Below are 14,315 nucleotides of genomic sequence, written 5' to 3' on the forward strand. Positions count from 1 at the left end.
TGCCACCAATCCACCTGCCCAAAATCTGCACGCAAACCAAAAATGCTCTCTTTCTTCTAGTTTTTGTCAACTCAATTGAAACGCTTACTATGTGTAGGAAGACTACGGCAGCCCAGCGAGGCCTACCGTTTTACAAAGTAGACAAGCTACTGCATGAAATGAGGGAGCAAAGTTTTTTTCCCTCTCTCCCCCTGAAATCTGACACAATGTGGGGGCCTACTTTACAAAGCAAGTGAAACCGTGTGGGTCCTGCAGCACCCTCTATTGGTTGCATATGCAAAGCACAGTACAAGGCCCGAAAAAGCAAGGAAGCATGCAGCCAGCACACAGGAGAAGAGATCAGAACAGAGTGCTGAACAGCAAAGGAGGAGACGTCACCAGCAGCACACAAAAAGATCTGACTTTTACCAGAGATGATCAGGGGAAAGCGCGAACGCAGTCCCCCACTACCACAAATTATGCAGTCGAGTTTCCCGCATTTGGGGAAATCGCAGGGGTCAGCACACCCGGAGTGCAATGGATGAGCCTCGCCCTGGGAGAACCACCTTCGTGATCATGGTATCTCCCCTGCCAGGTAAGTATGAGTTGGACTAGGGCTCAGGAGGGCCCCTGCTCGGGCACACCCCCGTCAAGTGAAGGAGGTTGACCGGATCCATGACAAGCGAACTCTCGGCAGGGGATAGAAAAAAACTGCAGGGAGGCTGCATCTCTTCACGTTGACATGGGAAGGAGGAAGGGTGACTGTTCCGGAAGCACCCCCAAACTATGCGCACAACTAGTGCAAATCCTTCCCAGGGCACACTGCAGCAGGTTGATTTGCATACCGTGATGTCATAAAAGCAGTCTGGCACAGTTACAGTAGCTGCAACCCTCATCTCTACATGAAAACCGACAGGCAGTGCACCGTCCTATGTCTCAATGGGTTCTTAAATTGGAAAATAAAATCTAAAAGGCAGCTTGAGATTTAACCCCCTAGCTGCTGAGGGCTTTCTCATCCTTGCACCGAGACCATTTTCAGACGTTAGCGCTCGTCCGAACGTCGTCGTCACAGATTTATTTATTTTTTTAAATGTCTTTTTTTCTCTCTTATCCCCCTGCCGCACTCGCACAAATCATACCTTGTTTTTTTTTTTCTTTCAAAAGACTTTGTAGTCTCAAAAAAGCCATTAGTCTTTTTACTGATTTGAACACGTCAAAAGTTGTTTCGCCCAAATGGCCCAAAAAGCGTATTTCTCAAGAAAGTGAACCAAAAGTAAATGTGATTTTTTTTTTTGTCCCCCGTCTTATAAGCACCATAGACAAATACTTTGTGTTTTGCCACCAATCCACCTGCCCAAAATCTGCACGCAAACCAAAAATGCTCTCTTTCTTCTAGTTTTTGTCAACTCAATTGAAACGCTTACTATGTGTAGGAAGACTACGGCAGCCCAGCGAGGCCTACCGTTTTACAAAGTAGACAAGCTACTGCATGAAATGAGGGAGCAAAGTTTTTTTCCCTCTCTCCCCCTGAAATCTGACACAATGTGGGGGCCTACTTTACAAAGCAAGTGAAACCGTGTGGGTCCTGCAGCGCCCTCTATTGGTTGCATATGCAAAGCACAGTACAAGGCCCGAAAAAGCAAGGAAGCATGCAGCCAGCACACAGGAGAAGAGATCAGAACAGAGTGCTGAACAGCAAAGGAGGAGACGTCACCAGCAGCACACAAAAAGATCTGACTTTTACCAGAGATGATCAGGGGAAAGCGCGAACGCAGTCCCCCACTACCACAAATTATGCAGTCGAGTTTCCCGCATTTGGGGAAATCGCAGGGGTCAGCACACCCGGAGTGCAATGGATGAGCCTCGCCCTGGGAGAACCACCTTCGTGATCATGGTATCTCCCCTGCCAGGTAAGTATGAGTTGGACTAGGGCTCAGGAGGGCCCCTGCTCGGGCACACCCCCGTCAAGTGAAGGAGGTTGACCGGATCCATGACAAGCGAACTCTCGGCAGGGGATAGAAAAAAACTGCAGGGAGGCTGCATCTCTTCACGTTGACATGGGAAGGAGGAAGGGTGACTGTTCCGGAAGCACCCCCAAACTATGCGCACAACTAGTGCAAATCCTTCCCAGGGCACACTGCAGCAGGTTGATTTGCATACCGTGATGTCATAAAAGCAGTCTGGCACAGTTACAGTAGCTGCAACCCTCATCTCTACATGAAAACCGACAGGCAGTGCACCGTCCTATGTCTCAATGGGTTCTTAAATTGGAAAATAAAATCTAAAAGGCAGCTTGAGATTTAACCCCCTAGCTGCTGAGGGCTTTCTCATCCTTGCACCGAGACCATTTTCAGACGTTAGCGCTCGTCCGAACGTCGTCGTCACAGATTTATTTATTTTTTTAAATGTCTTTTTTTCTCTCTTATCCCCCTGCCGCACTCGCACAAATCATACCTTGCTTTTTTTTTTCTTTCAAAAGACTTTGTAGTCTCAAAAAAGCCATTAGTCTTTTTACTGATTTGAACACGTCAAAAGTTGTTTCACCCAAATGGCCCAAAAAGCGTATTTCTCAAGCAAGTGAACCAAAAGCAAATGTGATTTTTTTTCTTTTGTCCCCCGTCTTATAAGCACCATAGACAAATACTTTGTGTTTTGCCACCAATCCACCTGCCCAAAATCTGCACGCAAACCAAAAATGCTCTCTTTCTTCTAGTTTTTGTCAACTCAATTGAAACGCTTACTATGTGTAGGAAGACTACGGCAGCCCAGCGAGGCCTACCGTTTTACAAAGTAGACAAGCTACTGCATGAAATGAGGGAGCAAAGTTTTTTTCCCTCTCTCCCCCTGAAATCTGACACAATGTGGGGGCCTACTTTACAAAGCAAGTGAAACCGTGTGGGTCCTGCAGCACCCTCTATTGGTTGCATATGCAAAGCACAGTACAAGGCCCGAAAAAGCAAGGAAGCATGCAGCCAGCACACAGGAGAAGAGATCAGAACAGAGTGCTGAACAGCAAAGGAGGAGACGTCACCAGCAGCACACAAAAAGATCTGACTTTTACCAGAGATGATCAGGGGAAAGCGCGAACGCAGTCCCCCACTACCACAAATTATGCAGTCGAGTTTCCCGCATTTGGGGAAATCGCAGGGGTCAGCACACCCGGAGTGCAATGGATGAGCCTCGCCCTGGGAGAACCACCTTCGTGATCATGGTATCTCCCCTGCCAGGTAAGTATGAGTTGGACTAGGGCTCAGGAGGGCCCCTGCTCGGGCACACCCCCGTCAAGTGAAGGAGGTTGACCGGATCCATGACAAGCGAACTCTCGGCAGGGGATAGAAAAAAACTGCAGGGAGGCTGCATCTCTTCACGTTGACATGGGAAGGAGGAAGGGTGACTGTTCCGGAAGCACCCCCAAACTATGCGCACAACTAGTGCAAATCCTTCCCAGGGCACACTGCAGCAGGTTGATTTGCATACCGTGATGTCATAAAAGCAGTCTGGCACAGTTACAGTAGCTGCAACCCTCATCTCTACATGAAAACCGACAGGCAGTGCACCGTCCTATGTCTCAATGGGTTCTTAAATTGGAAAATAAAATCTAAAAGGCAGCTTGAGATTTAACCCCCTAGCTGCTGAGGGCTTTCTCATCCTTGCACCGAGACCATTTTCAGACGTTAGCGCTCGTCCGAACGTCGTCGTCACAGATTTATTTATTTTTTTAAATGTCTTTTTTTCTCTCTTATCCCCCTGCCGCACTCGCACAAATCATACCTTGTTTTTTTTTTTCTTTCAAAAGACTTTGTAGTCTCAAAAAAGCCATTAGTCTTTTTACTGATTTGAACACGTCAAAAGTTGTTTCGCCCAAATGGCCCAAAAAGCGTATTTCTCAAGAAAGTGAACCAAAAGTAAATGTGATTTTTTTTTTGTCCCCCGTCTTATAAGCACCATAGACAAATACTTTGTGTTTTGCCACCAATCCACCTGCCCAAAATCTGCACGCAAACCAAAAATGCTCTCTTTCTTCTAGTTTTTGTCAACTCAATTGAAACGCTTACTATGTGTAGGAAGACTACGGCAGCCCAGCGAGGCCTACCATTTTACAAAGTAGACAAGCTACTGCATGAAATGAGGGAGCAAAGTTTTTTTCCCTCTCTCCCCCTGAAATCTGACACAATGTGGGGGCCTACTTTACAAAGCAAGTGAAACCGTGTGGGTCCTGCAGCACCCTCTATTGGTTGCATATGCAAAGCACAGTACAAGGCCCGAAAAAGCAAGGAAGCATGCAGCCAGCACACAGGAGGAGAGATCAGAACAGAGTGCTGAACAGCAAAGGAGGAGACGTCACCAGCAGCACACAAAAAGATCTGACTTTTACCAGAGATGATCAGGGGAAAGCGCGAACGCAGTCCCCCACTACCACAAATTATGCAGTCGAGTTTCCCGCATTTGGGGAAATCGCAGGGGTCAGCACAGCCGGAGTGCAATGGATGAGCCTCGCCCTGGGAGAACCACCTTCGTGATCATGGTATCTCCCCTGCCAGGTAAGTATGAGTTGGACTAGGGCTCAGGAGGGCCCCTGCTCGGGCACACCCCCGTCAAGTGAAGGAGGTTGACCGGATCCATGACAAGCGAACTCTCGGCAGGGGATAGAAAAAAACTGCAGGGAGGCTGCATCTCTTCACGTTGACATGGGAAGGAGGAAGGGTGACTGTTCCGGAAGCACCCCCAAACTATGCGCACAACTAGTGCAAATCCTTCCCAGGGCACACTGCAGCAGGTTGATTTGCATACCGTGATGTCATAAAAGCAGTCTGGCACAGTTACAGTAGCTGCAACCCTCATCTCTACATGAAAACCGACAGGCAGTGCACCGTCCTATGTCTCAATGGGTTCTTAAATTGGAAAATAAAATCTAAAAGGCAGCTTGAGATTTAACCCCCTAGCTGCTGAGGGCTTTCTCATCCTTGCACCGAGACCATTTTCAGACGTTAGCGCTCGTCCGAACGTCGTCGTCACAGATTTATTTATTTTTTTAAATGTCTTTTTTTCTCTCTTATCCCCCTGCCGCACTCGCACAAATCATACCTTGTTTTTTTTTTTCTTTCAAAAGACTTTGTAGTCTCAAAAAAGCCATTAGTCTTTTTACTGATTTGAACACGTCAAAAGTTGTTTCGCCCAAATGGCCCAAAAAGCGTATTTCTCAAGAAAGTGAACCAAAAGTAAATGTGATTTTTTTTTTGTCCCCCGTCTTATAAGCACCATAGACAAATACTTTGTGTTTTGCCACCAATCCACCTGCCCAAAATCTGCACGCAAACCAAAAATGCTCTCTTTCTTCTAGTTTTTGTCAACTCAATTGAAACGCTTACTATGTGTAGGAAGACTACGGCAGCCCAGCGAGGCCTACCGTTTTACAAAGTAGACAAGCTACTGCATGAAATGAGGGAGCAAAGTTTTTTTCCCTCTCTCCCCCTGAAATCTGACACAATGTGGGGGCCTACTTTACAAAGCAAGTGAAACCGTGTGGGTCCTGCAGCGCCCTCTATTGGTTGCATATGCAAAGCACAGTACAAGGCCCGAAAAAGCAAGGAAGCATGCAGCCAGCACACAGGAGAAGAGATCAGAACAGAGTGTTGAACAGCAAAGGAGGAGACGTCACCAGCAGCACACAAAAAGATCTGACTTTTACCAGAGATGATCAGGGGAAAGCGCGAACGCAGTCCCCCACTACCACAAATTATGCAGTCGAGTTTCCCGCATTTGGGGAAATCGCAGGGGTCAGCACACCCGGAGTGCAATGGATGAGCCTCGCCCTGGGAGAACCACCTTCGTGATCATGGTATCTCCCCTGCCAGGTAAGTATGAGTTGGACTAGGGCTCAGGAGGGCCCCTGCTCGGGCACACCCCCGTCAAGTGAAGGAGGTTGACCGGATCCATGACAAGCGAACTCTCGGCAGGGGATAGAAAAAAACTGCAGGGAGGCTGCATCTCTTCACGTTGACATGGGAAGGAGGAAGGGTGACTGTTCCGGAAGCACCCCCAAACTATGCGCACAACTAGTGCAAATCCTTCCCAGGGCACACTGCAGCAGGTTGATTTGCATACCGTGATGTCATAAAAGCAGTCTGGCACAGTTACAGTAGCTGCAACCCTCATCTCTACATGAAAACCGACAGGCAGTGCACCGTCCTATGTCTCAATGGGTTCTTAAATTGGAAAATAAAATCTAAAAGGCAGCTTGAGATTTAACCCCCTAGCTGCTGAGGGTTTTCTCATCCTCGCACCGAGACCATTTTCAGACGTTAGCGCTCGTCCGAACGTCGTCGTCACAGATTTATTTATTTTTTTAAATGTCTTTTTTTCTCTCTTATCCCCCTGCCGCACTCGCACAAATCATACCTTGTTTTTTGTTTTTGTTTTTTTTTTTCTTTCAAAAGACTTTGTAGTCTCAAAAAAGCCATTAGTCTTTTTACTGATTTGAACACGTCAAAAGTTGTTTCGCTCAAATGGCCCAAAAAGCGTATTTCTCAAGAAAGTGAACCAAAAGTAAATGTGATTTTTTTTGTCCCCCGTCTTATAAGCACCATAGACAAATACTTTGTTTTGCCACCAATCCACCTGCCCAAAATCTGCACGCAAACCAAAAATGCTCTCTTTCTTCTAGTTTTTGTCAACTCAATTGAAATGCTTACTATGTGTAGGAAGACTACGGCAGCCCAGCGAGGCCTACCGTTTTACAAAGTAGACAAGCTACTGCATGAAATGAGGGAGCAAAGTTTTTTTCCCTCTCTCCCCCTGAAATCTGACACAATGTGGGGGCCTACTTTACAAAGCAAGTGAAACCGTGTGGGTCCTGCAGCGCCCTCTATTGGTTGCATATGCAAAGCACAGTACAAGGCCCGAAAAAGCAAGGAAGCATGCAGCCAGCACACAGGAGAAGAGATCAGAACAGAGTGCTGAACAGCAAAGGAGGAGACGTCACCAGCAGCACACAAAAAGATCTGACTTTTACCAGAGATGATCAGGGGAAAGCGCGAACGCAGTCCCCCAGTACCACAAATTATGCAGTCGAGTTTCCCGCATTTGGGGAAATCGCAGGGGTCAGCACACTCGGAGTGCAATGGATGAGCCTCGCCCTGGGAGAACCACCTTCATGATCATGGTATCTCCCCTGCCAGGTAAGTATGAGTTGGACTAGGGCTCAGGAGGGCCCCTGCTCGGGCACACCCCCGTCAAGTGAAGGAGGTTGACCGGATCCATGACAAGCGAACTCTCGGCAGGGGATAGAAAAAAACTGCAGGGAGGCTGCATCTCTTCACGTTGACATGGGAAGGAGGAAGGGTGACTGTTCCGGAAGCACCCCCAAACTATGCGCACAACTAGTGCAAATCCTTCCCAGGGCACACTGCAGCAGGTTGATTTGCATACCGTGATGTCATAAAAGCAGTCTGGCACAGTTACAGTAGCTGCAACCCTCATCTCTACATGAAAACCGACAGGCAGTGCACCGTCCTATGTCTCAATGGGTTCTTAAATTGGAAAATAAAATCTAAAAGGCAGCTTGAGATTTAACCCCCTAGCTGCTGAGGGCTTTCTCATCCTTGCACCGAGACCATTTTCAGACGTTAGCGCTCGTCCGAACGTCGTCGTCACAGATTTATTTATTTTTTTAAATGTCTTTTTTTCTCTCTTATCCCCCTGCCGCACTCGCACAAATCATACCTTGTTTTTTTTTTTCTTTCTTTCAAAAGACTTTGTAGTCTCAAAAAAGCCATTAGTCTTTTTACTGATTTGAACACGTCAAAAGTTGTTTCGCCCAAATGGCCCAAAAAGCGTATTTCTCAAGAAAGTGAACCAAAAGTAAATGTGATTTTTTTTTTGTCCCCCGTCTTATAAGCACCATAGACAAATACTTTGTGTTTTGCCACCAATCCACCTGCCCAAAATCTGCACGCAAACCAAAAATGCTCTCTTTCTTCTAGTTTTTGTCAACTCAATTGAAACGCTTACTATGTGTAGGAAGACTACGGCAGCCCAGCGAGGCCTACCGTTTTACAAAGTAGACAAGCTACTGCATGAAATGAGGGAGCAAAGTTTTTTTCCCTCTCTCCCCCTGAAATCTGACACAATGTGGGGGCCTACTTTACAAAGCAAGTGAAACCGTGTGGGTCCTGCAGCACCCTCTATTGGTTGCATATGCAAAGCACAGTACAAGGCCCGAAAAAGCAAGGAAGCATGCAGCCAGCACACAGGAGAAGAGATCAGAACAGAGTGCTGAACAGCAAAGGAGGAGACGTCACCAGCAGCACACAAAAAGATCTGACTTTTACCAGAGATGATCAGGGGAAAGCGCGAACGCAGTCCCCCACTACCACAAATTATGCAGTCGAGTTTCCCGCATTTGGGGAAATCGCAGGGGTCAGCACACCCGGAGTGCAATGGATGAGCCTCGCCCTGGGAGAACCACCTTCGTGATCATGGTATCTCCCCTGCCAGGTAAGTATGAGTTGGACTAGGGCTCAGGAGGGCCCCTGCTCGGGCACACCCCCGTCAAGTGAAGGAGGTTGACCGGATCCATGACAAGCGAACTCTCGGCAGGGGATAGAAAAAAACTGCAGGGAGGCTGCATCTCTTCACGTTGACATGGGAAGGAGGAAGGGTGACTGTTCCGGAAGCACCCCCAAACTATGCGCACAACTAGTGCAAATCCTTCCCAGGGCACACTGCAGCAGGTTGATTTGCTTACCGTGATGTCATAAAAGCAGTCTGGCACAGTTACAGTAGCTGCAACCCTCATCTCTACATGAAAACCGACAGGCAGTGCACCGTCCTATGTCTCAATGGGTTCTTAAATTGGAAAATAAAATCTAAAAGGCAGCTTGAGATTTAACCCCCTAGCTGCTGAGGGCTTTCTCATCCTTGCACCGAGACCATTTTCAGACGTTAGCGCTCGTCCGAACGTCGTCGTCACAGATTTATTTATTTTTTTAAATGTCTTTTTTTCTCTCTTATCCCCCTGCCGCACTCGCACAAATCATACCTTGTTTTTTTTTTTTCTTTCAAAAGACTTTGTAGTCTCAAAAAAGCCATTAGTCTTTTTACTGATTTGAACACGTCAAAAGTTGTTTCGCCCAAATGGCCCAAAAAGCGTATTTCTCAAGAAAGTGAACCAAAAGTAAATGTGATTTTTTTTTTGTCCCCCGTCTTATAAGCACCATAGACAAATACTTTGTGTTTTGCCACCAATCCACCTGCCCAAAATCTGCACGCAAACCAAAAATGCTCTCTTTCTTCTAGTTTTTGTCAACTCAATTGAAACGCTTACTATGTGTAGGAAGACTACGGCAGCCCAGCGAGGCCTACCGTTTTACAAAGTAGACAAGCTACTGCATGAAATGAGGGAGCAAAGTTTTTTTCCCTCTCTCCCCCTGAAATCTGACACAATGTGGGGGCCTACTTTACAAAGCAAGTGAAACCGTGTGGGTCCTGCAGCGCCCTCTATTGGTTGCATATGCAAAGCACAGTACAAGGCCCGAAAAAGCAAGGAAGCATGCAGCCAGCACACAGGAGAAGAGATCAGAACAGAGTGCTTAACAGCAAAGGAGGAGACGTCACCAGCAGCACACAAAAAGATCTGACTTTTACCAGAGATGATCAGGGGAAAGCGCGAACGCAGTCCCCCACTACCACAAATTATGCAGTCGAGTTTCCCGCATTTGGGGAAATCGCAGGGGTCAGCACAGCCGGAGTGCAATGGATGAGCCTCGCCCTGGGAGAACCACCTTCGTGATCATGGTATCTCCCCTGCCAGGTAAGTATGAGTTGGACTAGGGCTCAGGAGGGCCCCTGCTCGGGCACACCCCCGTCAAGTGAAGGAGGTTGACCGGATCCATGACAAGCGAACTCTCGGCAGGGGATAGAAAAAAACTGCAGGGAGGCTGCATCTCTTCACGTTGACATGGGAAGGAGGAAGGGTGACTGTTCCGGAAGCACCCCCAAACTATGCGCACAACTAGTGCAAATCCTTCCCAGGGCACACTGCAGCAGGTTGATTTGCTTACCGTGATGTCATAAAAGCAGTCTGGCACAGTTACAGTAGCTGCAACCCTCATCTCTACATGAAAACCGACAGGCAGTGCACCGTCCTATGTCTCAATGGGTTCTTAAATTGGAAAATAAAATCTAAAAGGCAGCTTGAGATTTAACCCCCTAGCTGCTGAGGGCTTTCTCATCCTTGCACCGAGACCATTTTCAGACGTTAGCGCTCGTCCGAACGTCGTCGTCACAGATTTATTTATTTTTTTAAATGTCTTTTTTTCTCTCTTATCCCCCTGCCGCACTCGCACAAATCATACCTTGTTTTTTTTTTTTCTTTCAAAAGACTTTGTAGTCTCAAAAAAGCCATTAGTCTTTTTACTGATTTGAACACGTCAAAAGTTGTTTCGCCCAAATGGCCCAAAAAGCGTATTTCTCAAGAAAGTGAACCAAAAGTAAATGTGATTTTTTTTTTGTCCCCCGTCTTATAAGCACCATAGACAAATACTTTGTGTTTTGCCACCAATCCACCTGCCCAAAATCTGCACGCAAACCAAAAATGCTCTCTTTCTTCTAGTTTTTGTCAACTCAATTGAAACGCTTACTATGTGTAGGAAGACTACGGCAGCCCAGCGAGGCCTACCGTTTTACAAAGTAGACAAGCTACTGCATGAAATGAGGGAGCAAAGTTTTTTTCCCTCTCTCCCCCTGAAATCTGACACAATGTGGGGGCCTACTTTACAAAGCAAGTGAAACCGTGTGGGTCCTGCAGCGCCCTCTATTGGTTGCATATGCAAAGCACAGTACAAGGCCCGAAAAAGCAAGGAAGCATGCAGCCAGCACACAGGAGAAGAGATCAGAACAGAGTGCTGAACAGCAAAGGAGGAGACGTCACCAGCAGCACACAAAAAGATCTGACTTTTACCAGAGATGATCAGGGGAAAGCGCGAACGCAGTCCCCCACTACCACAAATTATGCAGTCGAGTTTCCCGCATTTGGGGAAATCGCAGGGGTCAGCACACCCGGAGTGCAATGGATGAGCCTCGCCCTGGGAGAACCACCTTCGTGATCATGGTATCTCCCCTGCCAGGTAAGTATGAGTTGGACTAGGGCTCAGGAGGGCCCCTGCTCGGGCACACCCCCGTCAAGTGAAGGAGGTTGACCGGATCCATGACAAGCGAACTCTCGGCAGGGGATAGAAAAAAACTGCAGGGAGGCTGCATCTCTTCACGTTGACATGGGAAGGAGGAAGGGTGACTGTTCCGGAAGCACCCCCAAACTATGCGCACAACTAGTGCAAATCCTTCCCAGGGCACACTGCAGCAGGTTGATTTGCATACCGTGATGTCATAAAAGCAGTCTGGCACAGTTACAGTAGCTGCAACCCTCATCTCTACATGAAAACCGACAGGCAGTGCACCGTCCTATGTCTCAATGGGTTCTTAAATTGGAAAATAAAATCTAAAAGGCAGCTTGAGATTTAACCCCCTAGCTGCTGAGGGCTTTCTCATCCTTGCACCGAGACCATTTTCAGACGTTAGCGCTCGTCCGAACGTCGTCGTCACAGATTTATTTATTTTTTTAAATGTCTTTTTTTCTCTCTTATCCCCCTGCCGCACTCGCACAAATCATACCTTGTTTTTTTTTTTCTTTCAAAAGACTTTGTAGTCTCAAAAAAGCCATTAGTCTTTTTACTGATTTGAACACGTCAAAAGTTGTTTCGCCCAAATGGCCCAAAAAGCGTATTTCTCAAGAAAGTGAACCAAAAGTAAATGTGATTTTTTTTTTGTCCCCCGTCTTATAAGCACCATAGACAAATACTTTGTGTTTTGCCACCAATCCACCTGCCCAAAATCTGCACGCAAACCAAAAATGCTCTCTTTCTTCTAGTTTTTGTCAACTCAATTGAAACGCTTACTATGTGTAGGAAGACTACGGCAGCCCAGCGAGGCCTACCGTTTTACAAAGTAGACAAGCTACTGCATGAAATGAGGGAGCAAAGTTTTTTTCCCTCTCTCCCCCTGAAATCTGACACAATGTGGGGGCCTACTTTACAAAGCAAGTGAAACCGTGTGGGTCCTGCAGCGCCCTCTATTGGTTGCATATGCAAAGCACAGTACAAGGCCCGAAAAAGCAAGGAAGCATGCAGCCAGCACACAGGAGAAGAGATCAGAACAGAGTGCTGAACAGCAAAGGAGGAGACGTCACCAGCAGCACACAAAAAGATCTGACTTTTACCAGAGATGATCAGGGGAAAGCGCGAACGCAGTCCCCCACTACCACAAATTATGCAGTCGAGTTTCCCGCATTTGGGGAAATCGCAGGGGTCAGCACAGCCGGAGTGCAATGGATGAGCCTCGCCCTGGGAGAACCACCTTCGTGATCATGGTATCTCCCCTGCCAGGTAAGTATGAGTTGGACTAGGGCTCAGGAGGGCCCCTGCTCGGGCACACCCCCGTCAAGTGAAGGAGGTTGACCGGATCCATGACAAGCGAACTCTCGGCAGGGGATAGAAAAAAACTGCAGGGAGGCTGCATCTCTTCACGTTGACATGGGAAGGAGGAAGGGTGACTGTTCCGGAAGCACCCCCAAACTATGCGCACAACTAGTGCAAATCCTTCCCAGGGCACACTGCAGCAGGTTGATTTGCATACCGTGATGTCATAAAAGCAGTCTGGCACAGTTACAGTAGCTGCAACCCTCATCTCTACATGAAAACCGACAGGCAGTGCACCGTCCTATGTCTCAATGGGTTCTTAAATTGGAAAATAAAATCTAAAAGGCAGCTTGAGATTTAACCCCCTAGCTGCTGAGGGCTTTCTCATCCTTGCACCGAGACCATTTTCAGACGTTAGCGCTCGTCCGAACGTCGTCGTCACAGATTTATTTATTTTTTTAAATGTCTTTTTTTCTCTCTTATCCCCCTGCCGCACTCGCACAAATCATACCTTGTTTTTTTTTTTCTTTCAAAAGACTTTGTAGTCTCAAAAAAGCCATTAGTCTTTTTACTGATTTGAACACGTCAAAAGTTGTTTCGCCCAAATGGCCCAAAAAGCGTATTTCTCAAGAAAGTGAACCAAAAGTAAATGTGATTTTTTTTTTGTCCCCCGTCTTATAAGCACCATAGACAAATACTTTGTGTTTTGCCACCAATCCACCTGCCCAAAATCTGCACGCAAACCAAAAATGCTCTCTTTCTTCTAGTTTTTGTCAACTCAATTGAAACGCTTACTATGTGTAGGAAGACTACGGCAGCCCAGCGAGGCCTACCGTTTTACAAAGTAGACAAGCTACTGCATGAAATGAGGGAGCAAAGTTTTTTTCCCTCTCTCCCCCTGAAATCTGACACAATGTGGGGGCCTACTTTACAAAGCAAGTGAAACCGTGTGGGTCCTGCAGCACCCTCTATTGGTTGCATATGCAAAGCACAGTACAAGGCCCGAAAAAGCAAGGAAGCATGCAGCCAGCACACAGGAGGAGAGATCAGAACAGAGTGCTGAACAGCAAAGGAGGAGACGTCACCAGCAGCACACAAAAAGATCTGACTTTTACCAGAGATGATCAGGGGAAAGCGCGAACGCAGTCCCCCACTACCACAAATTATGCAGTCGAGTTTCCCGCATTTGGGGAAATCGCAGGGGTCAGCACAGCCGGAGTGCAATGGATGAGCCTCGCCCTGGGAGAACCACCTTCGTGATCATGGTATCTCCCCTGCCAGGTAAGTATGAGTTGGACTAGGGCTCAGGAGGGCCCCTGCTCGGGCACACCCCCGTCAAGTGAAGGAGGTTGACCGGATCCATGACAAGCGAACTCTCGGCAGGGGATAGAAAAAAAACTGCAGGGAGGCTGCATCTCTTCACGTTGACATGGGAAGGAGGAAGGGTGACTGTTCCGGAAGCACCCCCAAACTATGCGCACAACTAGTGCAAATCCTTCCCAGGGCACACTGCAGCAGGTTGATTTGCATACCGTGATGTCATAAAAGCAGTCTGGCACAGTTACAGTAGCTGCAACCCTCATCTCTACATGAAAACCGACAGGCAGTGCACCGTCCTATGTCTCAATGGGTTCTTAAATTGGAAAATAAAATCTAAAAGGCAGCTTGAGATTTAACCCCCTAGCTGCTGAGGGCTTTCTCATCCTTGCACCGAGACCATTTTCAGACGTTAGCGCTCGTCCGAACGTCGTCGTCACAGATTTATTTATTTTTTTAAATGTCTTTTTTTCTCTCTTATCCCCCTGCCGCACTCGCACAAATCATACCTTGTTTTTTTTTTTCTTTCAAAAGACTTTGTAGTCT

At 47.3% G+C, this 14,315-nt stretch overlaps 1 protein-coding gene and 11 non-coding genes across 13 annotated transcripts in view; all 12 read right to left on the reverse strand.

Moving 5' to 3' along the window:
* The window catches only part of SLC38A9 (solute carrier family 38 member 9), a 423,549-nt gene that overhangs the window by 330,394 nt on the left and 78,840 nt on the right, over positions 1–14,315 (reverse strand). The gene's annotated exons all lie outside the window — the stretch shown is intronic.
* Positions 419–582, reverse strand: LOC134956713 (U1 spliceosomal RNA). Its single transcript, XR_010186123.1, has one exon. It is a non-coding gene; the product is annotated as a U1 spliceosomal RNA (small nuclear RNA).
* Positions 1,734–1,897, reverse strand: LOC134956723 (U1 spliceosomal RNA). Its single transcript, XR_010186130.1, has one exon. It is a non-coding gene; the product is annotated as a U1 spliceosomal RNA (small nuclear RNA).
* On the reverse strand, positions 3,051–3,214 carry LOC134956731 (U1 spliceosomal RNA). Its single transcript, XR_010186134.1, has one exon. It is a non-coding gene; the product is annotated as a U1 spliceosomal RNA (small nuclear RNA).
* On the reverse strand, positions 4,365–4,528 carry LOC134958055 (U1 spliceosomal RNA). Its single transcript, XR_010186859.1, has one exon. It is a non-coding gene; the product is annotated as a U1 spliceosomal RNA (small nuclear RNA).
* Positions 5,679–5,842, reverse strand: LOC134956738 (U1 spliceosomal RNA). The gene has a single exon (XR_010186138.1). It is a non-coding gene; the product is annotated as a U1 spliceosomal RNA (small nuclear RNA).
* Positions 7,002–7,165, reverse strand: LOC134958800 (U1 spliceosomal RNA). Its single transcript, XR_010187116.1, has one exon. It is a non-coding gene; the product is annotated as a U1 spliceosomal RNA (small nuclear RNA).
* Positions 8,320–8,483, reverse strand: LOC134956744 (U1 spliceosomal RNA). Its single transcript, XR_010186145.1, has one exon. It is a non-coding gene; the product is annotated as a U1 spliceosomal RNA (small nuclear RNA).
* On the reverse strand, positions 9,635–9,798 carry LOC134958058 (U1 spliceosomal RNA). The gene has a single exon (XR_010186860.1). It is a non-coding gene; the product is annotated as a U1 spliceosomal RNA (small nuclear RNA).
* LOC134956753 (U1 spliceosomal RNA) lies at positions 10,950–11,113 on the reverse strand. Its single transcript, XR_010186151.1, has one exon. It is a non-coding gene; the product is annotated as a U1 spliceosomal RNA (small nuclear RNA).
* Positions 12,264–12,427, reverse strand: LOC134958063 (U1 spliceosomal RNA). The gene has a single exon (XR_010186868.1). It is a non-coding gene; the product is annotated as a U1 spliceosomal RNA (small nuclear RNA).
* On the reverse strand, positions 13,578–13,741 carry LOC134958067 (U1 spliceosomal RNA). Its single transcript, XR_010186869.1, has one exon. It is a non-coding gene; the product is annotated as a U1 spliceosomal RNA (small nuclear RNA).

The sequence above is a fragment of the Pseudophryne corroboree genome, chromosome 1 (genome assembly GCF_028390025.1).
Source record: "Pseudophryne corroboree isolate aPseCor3 chromosome 1, aPseCor3.hap2, whole genome shotgun sequence".
Taxonomy (NCBI): domain Eukaryota; kingdom Metazoa; phylum Chordata; class Amphibia; order Anura; family Myobatrachidae; genus Pseudophryne; species Pseudophryne corroboree.